The sequence below is a fragment of the Pelodiscus sinensis genome, chromosome 2 (genome assembly GCF_052426305.1).
Source record: "Pelodiscus sinensis isolate ZL-2025 chromosome 2, ASM5242630v1, whole genome shotgun sequence".
Lineage (NCBI taxonomy): Eukaryota > Metazoa > Chordata > Testudines > Trionychidae > Pelodiscus > Pelodiscus sinensis.
Genome location: NC_143053.1, coordinates 257371307 through 257379450, shown reverse-complemented (window position 1 = coordinate 257379450; position 8144 = coordinate 257371307).

Genomic DNA, 8144 nt, shown 5'->3' with positions numbered 1-8144 from the left:
TTAAATAAAAATGTCCGCCGCTTTTTTCCGGCTTTTAAAAAAGCCGGAAAAGAGCATCTACACTGGCCCCGATCCTCCGGAAAAAGTGCCCTTTTCCGGAGGATCTTATTCCTACACTGTGAATCAATAAACCTCCTGTTCTCCCTGCCGGCTGCGAGTCACATCTGGCTGTGGAGGGGGGTGCGGGGGCTCCCCGACACGCTGTCACAAAGCCCATCTGGAATCAACCTGGAGTGAAGCCTAATTAGAACACCTGCCGCCAGTTAAGGCCCATGGGCACACAATAAAAACCTTCCCTCGGGCAAGGCAGGGGGACGGAGAAAAGGGACGGACCCGAGGTGAGATGGGACAGGAGGGAACGGAACAGAAGCCAGCCCTGCAAGCAGCTTGCTAAAGGAACCTGTTCCAAGATGTCAGGGAGGTGGTAACCAAGGAGTGGTGGCTAATGGGGCAAGGGCCAGGTCCCACAGCCTCACTCAGGGCTACCGCATAGGGCCCTGGGCTGGAACCCAGAGCACGTGGGTGGGACTGAGTTCCCCCCAACCCTTCTCCTGGCTGGTGAGCTGCCAGAAAGGAAAGAGGGACTCTTGGACTGACCTCTGGCTGATGATGAGAAGGGCTCTTGGAGCGGGGTACCCTTGCCTTGTCTGCAGTGGTAGGGACACCGCGAGCCTCTGAGGCACACAAAAAGCTCTGCCAGGAAGTGTGGGACCCTTGGGCTTAGCCCAGACCTGCCACACAACCAATATAACGTAATATAACCTCATGCATTGTGGACCCATTTTTTTTTATTAATGGTGTTTTATCAATGAAACCGTGAGAACCACTTTGGGATGAATTTGTTAGTCTCCCCTTATGAATTGCCTTTGAAGAATCGGTTGTTGTAACATTTTTCTATGTATTGCAGCTAACCACTCATTTAAAACTACTAAAGGGACTCCATATTGCAACTGAACCCCCATTGGCACGACCTGACTCCCCCCCCTCATGTCTGGAACACCTGACCAGAGGACTAGCATTAGCCACTGTGGCTGTGTGTTTGAATATGTGTATGGATGGAGGATAATTTTAGTAGCCAAGGACAATAAATGAATTCTGCATTCACAATAAATGCAGAAGACTGCCTTCCCTCCACAAAAGATGCTTCTTGTTCTATTTATCTAAATGTGGTGACTGTGCCACAGAGCTCCCTGTGTGCCCATGGGCAAATCACTTAACCTCCCTGTACATCCAGTGCCCAGCTATGAAATGGAGATGCCAATACGCCCTGTGTCTGCCTTGGCTCTCTAGGCTGTGAATTCTTCAGGGCAGGGACTAGCTGTGTCTGTCTGGCACCTAACACACCCGGGCTCCTGTCTGTGTAGGGGCCAGGAATTGGGCAGGAGAGCCTGGGGCAAAGCCAGCTCTAATTACAAGAGGAGCCCTACCTGAGAGGAACCAGGCACTCCAGACAGAAAGGCAGCGGGAAGTGGAAGGGAGACGGGATGGCTAGGAGGAGGCGCTGGGGCTATCAAAGCCAGGAAGCCAAGCAGGGAGCTCTGGAATGCCAGGAGACTGGGTGGAGCGAGAATTGATGAAAGGGGGGAATTTTGTGACTTTTGAGCTCTGTTTGTGACAAGCGCAGCTGGCGAAGGGCGAATGAAAGGCTTCTGGGCTGAGAAGGTGGCTGGAAATGGACCGGGTTCTTAAAGGGGTGCTGGGAGAGGGGACATAGAAGTGGGTGTAGTTGCTCACGTGCAACAGGGTCTCAAAGGGCTACTGTGATACAGGCCCTGGTAACTTTAACCCCGGCTTTTACTGCTGATGCCACCCTCTCCCTGCACTCAGGGTGGTGTCTAGCAGGGCTCAGATGCCGTGGACATGAGGAGGACTAAGGGTGCTTGTGTAACTGCTACTAGGTGGATTTGAACCTGGGACCTCAGTGTAGGAGCCGCTACCCTCCGAGCTAAAAACCAGCTGGCTCCCAGCCCATGTTGTAGAGGGAGCTTGTGGTGGTCTAGATGCCAGTGTGCGGGACAGTGACCCACACCAGGCCCACAGAACTGGAACGGGAGCTGTTTGCTCAGGTTTGGCTCCCGTTAGGATCGGGCCGGAGGCGAAGGTCGCTGAGCGGGCTTGAGCCGTTCCACTGAGGAAGTGCCCTGAGTCCTTGCATGGCTCTGGCTCCTGCTTATGGTCTCCTACCATCTCACCTCACATGCCAGGGGCGTCCCAGCGAGGGTCGGCTCAGGACCCTGTCCATTAGGTGCTCAGGATCCTGTCCGTCATCCTGCCCTGACACCTGGATCACTGGGCCCAATTCTTGGGCAGGCCAGGGTGGTCGTGCACCTCCTCTATTCCCCCAGGCCTGCCAGGATGGGGGGGGCAAAGAGGGCACTTGCCCTGGGGTGCAGTGGCTCAAAAGGGTCTGGGGTTCCCAGCTGCCGTCCCTACCACAGGAGTGGCATCGGCAGGAGCCCTTGAAATTGCTGCTGTGGCATGCTCTGGGTGGTGCTGAGGGCTGGCTGCCCCAGCCCCGCCCCTTCTTTTTGAGGCCCCACCCCTTTTGTGAGTGCAGAGTCCCCCCCCTTCTCCCCACAGGCCTAGCAAGTCTGCCCCCCCCCCCCCCGCCCAATACTTCCTAGTTACCTCAAGGCCCTGGCTACTTCCTGGCAGCCCCAGGATCACCCCCTGCCCCCCCATTCTGCCGCCATCGCTGAGCTGGGCTGTTCAGAGATGCTGGGGTGAATAACCTCCCTCAAGCCAGCCTCCGAAGTGGTGGTGAAAGTCGTCAGTCAGTAATCGCCTGTCGCCGGTCCCCAGTCACACCGAAGGGCCGTGTGCCCCAGCGCCCGCTTCCAGCCCCATCCCATCACCTCCTCCCAAGCATCCCCTGGCACGGTGTCTCTCTTCTCTCCCTCTCCTCGTACTGCTGCCACCCCAACAGTCGGGGGAAACCCCTTCCCTTGCTGACGCTGTTCCTGGGCTGGCTCCCGGGGAGCACCGGGGACCTCGGGGGCGAAAAGCCGTGGCTGTTACAGGCCGGGCTTCCCTGAGGGGGCTATAACATGCTCCTGTGCTCGGAGGATGAGGTCCACTGGCGATCGCAGAAGACACGCCAAGGGGGCTCCGTTGGACCTGCCGTTATACCCTGAGCAGACACGTCTCCGAACTCGGTGTCATGGGGCAGTCACTCCGAAGCCGTAAGCCCTGGTGCTTCAAACAACATAGGTGTTGGAACTAGGGGCGCAAGGGAGAAACGTGCTTTCCATTCTCTACAGCCGCGGTTCTCAAACTGTGGTCCCTGGGCCACCAAGGGCCTGCAAGCTCCTTTCAGGCTGGCCACGGGAGCTTGCTGAATGCCTGTGCCTGTCAAACTTTTTTCCTCATCACCCCGTCGAAGAAAACTGTTGGTGCCGCGATGCAGCGTCATTTGACTGGAGTGGGGGCTCTGGGGTGGGGCGGAGGAGGGGAGCTTTGGGGTGTGGGAGGGGGTTCCAGCTTGTGGGGGGGTCAGGACTGGGGCAGGAGGGGCTTCCCTTGAGAGGCTCCCTGTCAGCGGTGCAGCAGGGGGGCTAAGGCAGCTTCCTGCCTCTCCTGGCCCCGCAGACCAGGACGCACCCAAAAGCAGCCGGCAGCAGGGTCCCAACCAATGGGAGGGCAGAGCTAGTGCCCTGTGCACTCTCCCCTCCAACACACCTAGGAGCCGGGCCTGCTGCCGGGTGCTTCTGGGGCGCAGCACAGTCTGTGGTGTCAGGAGGTTGATTTAAAGGTCACAGGGCTCCGGATGCCAATGCTGCTGCAGGAGAGCCCCTTTGAATAGCCAGGCCTTGGGGCACTCGGGCTTGGGAACAGGAGGCAGGTGGCGGGGCAATGGGGTGAGAAGAGGGGGTGAGGGGAATTTAGAAAGGGCAGGACTGGGGTGGCCAGAGAGACTCGACTTTTCCCAGCTTTCGGGCTGCAGCTGACGGACAGAGACAGCCTCCTTCCCCGCCCCAGCTTGGTAGCTGTGTGGTGGGAGAGAGACCCCTCCACTATGAAAATATGAGTTGGGGGCTTCTTATTGCAGAACCCCAAAGTGTTATGATCAAGGGGGTTCCACACCGGGCTCTTCTCCAGTGTGCTTTGCTAACGGCACGCCATTTCAAGAGACCGGTCAGGGGTCAATTGAGGCCTGCAGCAATTTTTCAGGTGGTCCATGAAATGAAAAAATCTTGGGGAATCCCTGACGTCCAGGGTTTACAGTTCGGCTACATGGCTCTAAGCATCCCCCCCCCCCCCCCCCCCATACACCTAGGCTGTGTCTAGACTGGCCAGTTTTTCCGGAAAATCAGCCACTTTTCTGGAAAAACTTGCCAGCTGTCTACACTGATCGCTTGAATTTCTGCAAAAGCACTGATGATCTCATGTAAGATTGTCAGTGTTCTTGCAGAAATACTATGCTGTTCTTCTGCGCAAAAGGACCAGTGTAGACAGCTCAGATTTGTTTTCCGCAAAAAAGCCCGGATTGCGAAAATGGCGATCGGGACTTTTTTGCGGAAAAGCATCCGTGCCAATCTAGACACTCTGTTCCGAAAATGCTTTTAACGGAAAACGTTTCCGTTAAAAGCATTTCCGGAAAATCATGCCAGTCTAGACGTAGCCCTAGGGTTTCCAGGTGTCCGGAATTGGCCCAAATAGTCTGTTATTTGTGGCTTCTGTCTGGTAAAAAAACCTAGAAAATACTGGACATATAAAATGTCTGTTGTTGTCTGTTTTTCATGGATGGAAGGCTGCTTGGGACATTCTTCCTCTGCTGCGTCTGGTGGGGGCGGGTGGAGCATGGGGCTATAAAAGGGCCGTGGCTCTTTTTTTGTGCAGCTTTTTTTTTTCTCAAGAACTTTGGTCCCCGGTTTGTTTGTTTTTCTCAACCAATTTTTCCTCCGCCATGATCGGTATTTTTTTGTGAAAGTATCTGGCAATCCTACATACACCCACTGTAGAAATTATTCCAGGACCGCTGCCAGACACGTACATAGAGGCCAGCAGAGAGAATAGCTGCAAAGGAATGGATCTGTGTCTTTACCCTGACCTGTGAATGTAACCCACACACCTGTTCACTTGAGCATTTTGAATGTGATGATTTTTTTTAAAAGGACGGGGATGCAGGTGGGGGAATGCAACTTTAGTTCAGCTTTCATGGTCACCTGCTGACTTTTCACACTTCCCTTGCAGCAGGAGTAATAAACAGCACATGGCTGTGTCTAGACTGGCCAGTTTTTCCGGAAAATCAGCCGCTTTTCCAGAAAAACTTGCCAGCTGTCTACACTGGCCGCTTGAATTTCCACAAAAGCACTGACTTCCTACTGTAAGAAATCAGGGCTTTTTGCAGAAATACTATGCTGCTCCCGTTCAGGCAAAAGTCCTTTTGCGAAAAACTTTTGCGCAAAAGGGCCAGTGTAGACAGCTCAGATTTGTTTTCCGCAAAAAAGCCCCAGTCGCAAAAATGGCGATCGGGGCTTTTTTTGCGGAAAAGTGGGTCTAGATTGGCACGGACGCTTCTCCGCAAAATGTGCTTTTGCGGAAAAGCATCCTGCCAATCTAGATGCTCTGTTCCGAAAATGCTTTTAACGGAAAAATTTTCCGGAAAAAACATTTCCGGAAAATCATGCCAATCTATACGTAGCCTCTAAGAACAGCCAGACTTTGTCAGAGCAAAGGTCCAGCTAGCCCAATATCCTGTCTGCCAACAGTGGCCAATGCCAGGTGCCCAGAGGGAGTGAACACACCAGGGAGGCATCCCATGATTGCTGTCCTGTCTCCCATCCCCAGCCTCTGACAAACAAAGCCTAGCAAGATTTGTGCCCAGTTCCGTCAGTGAGGAAAACAAGAATCGCTCCCACTTGAGCTAAACAAATAAGCTCGAAATTAGAAGCAGGAACCAGCCCCTAAAGGAGAAGCACAGAAGGGACCACACGCTGAGCATCTCAGGTGGTCCACACTGGAAAGAAAAATAGCCCTGGGTGATAATGGGTGCGGGGTGATGTGCGGGGTGTTTCCTTCCCAGGGCTGACACACGACAGCGTCACTGTGTACTACCTGCTAATGCAGTTAGCGCAAGTGCTGTCGGCCTGCGCTAAACGTACTGGGTTAAATTCTCCAGGTCCTCACAGGGCGGACTGTGATTTAATTGCCAGGGGTGCAGAAAACCCTGATTTTTCACATCATCTTTCCTGGTCCAACCTATGGGTCACATCACACTCAGGCTGGTGCTACTGGTTCCATTGTTAACATGTTATATGTGTGGGGGGGTTCCTAACCTAGTTTAAACCGACATCAATTCTTACACTGCAGGGGTGGGGACTTTTTTTAGGTCGGGGGCTGCTGACCCACAGAAAAAATGGGGGCCGCACCAAAGTGAGAAGCAAAAAGAAAAAAACCCCAACCGACATGCAGAAAGACACTGCCCACATCCCCCTCGTATGCGAGATCCGTGGGGGGCCCAGGCTAGTGGATTTTGTGGGCCACCCTATACTCTCAAATGGGTCCAAAAATGAGGAGTTCAGTGTGTGGAAGGGAGTTGCTGGGAAATGAGTTTGGAGTCCGGGTTCTGGGCAGGAGGAAAGTTACCAGAGTGGGGTGAGGGTGGGAGGCTGGATGGGAGGTGGGGTGCAGGAGCGGAGTGGGGGTAGGAGGACTGGACAGGAGTTAGGGTGCAGGAGTGGAGTGGGGGTAGGAGGACTGGACAGGAGTTGGGGTGCAGGAGCGGAGTGGGGGTAGGAGGACTGGATGGGAGGTGGGGTGCAGGAGAGGAGTGGGGGTGCGGGGTCTGGATGGGAATTGGGGTGCAGGAGCAGAGTAGGGGTTTGGCGTCTGGGTAGGAGGACTGGATGGGAATTGGGGTGCAGGAGCAGAGTAGGGGTGTGGTGTCTGGGTAGGAGGACTGGATGGAAATTGGGGTGCAGGAGCGGAGTAGGGGTGTGGTGTCTGGGTAGGAGGAAAGGTGCAGGAGCGGAGTGGGGGTAGAAGGACTGGATGGGAGGTGGGGTGCAGGAGTGGAGTGGGGGTGCGGGGTCGGGATGGGAGTTGGAATGCAGTGGGGGTAGGAGGACTGGATGGGAATTGGGGTGCAGGAGCAGAGTAGGGGTGTGGTGTCTGGGTAGGAGGAAAGGTGCAGGAGTGGAGTGGGGATAGGAGGACTGGACAGGAGTTGGGGTGCAGGAGCGGAGTGGGGGTGCGGAGTCTGGATGGGAGTTGGGGTGCAGGAGCGGAATGGGGGTAGGAGGACTGGATGGGAGGTGGGGTGCGGGAGCAGAGTGGGGTGTGGTGTCTGGGTAGGAGGAAAGGTACAGGAGTGGAGTGGGGGTAGGAGGACTGGATGGGAGGTGGGGTGCAGGAGCAGAGTGGGGTGTGGTGTCTGGGTAGGAGGAAAGGTACAGGAGTGGAGTGGGGGTAGGAGGACTGGATGGGAGGTGGGGTGCAGGAGCAGAGTGGGGTGTGGTGTCTGGGTAGGAGGAAAGGTTCAGGAGTGGAGTGGGGGTAGGAGGACTGGATGGGAGGTGGGGTGTGGTGTCTGGGTAGGAGGAAAGGTACAGGAGTGGAGTGTGGGTAGGAGGACTGGATGGGAGGTGGGGTGCAGGAGCAGAGTGGGGTGTGGTGTCTGGGTAGGAGGAAAGGTGCAGGAGTGGAGTGGGGATAGGAGGACTGGACAGGAGTTGGGGTGCAGGAGCGGAGTGGGGGTGCGGAGTCTGGATGGGAGTTGGGGTGCAGGAGCGGAGTGGGGGTAGGAGGACTGGATGGGAGGTGGGGTGCGGGAGCAGAGTGGGGTGTGGTGTCTGGGTAGGAGGAAAGGTTCAGGAGTGGAGTGGGGGTAGAAGGACTGGATGGGAGGTGGGGTGCAGGAGTGGAGTGGGGGTGCGGGGTCGGGATGGGAGTTGGAATGCAGTGGGGGTAGGAGGACTGGACAGGAGTTGGGGTGCAGGAGCGGAGTGGGGGTGCGGAGTCTGGATGGGAGTTGGGGTGCAGGAGCGGAGTGGGGGTAGGAGGACTGGATGGGAGGTGGGGTGCGGGAGCAGAGTGGGGTGTGGTGTCTGGGTAGGAGGAAAGGTTCAGGAGTGGAGTGGGGGTAGGAGGACTGGATGGGAGGTGGGGTGCAGGAGCGGAGTGTGGGTGCGGGGTCTGGGCAG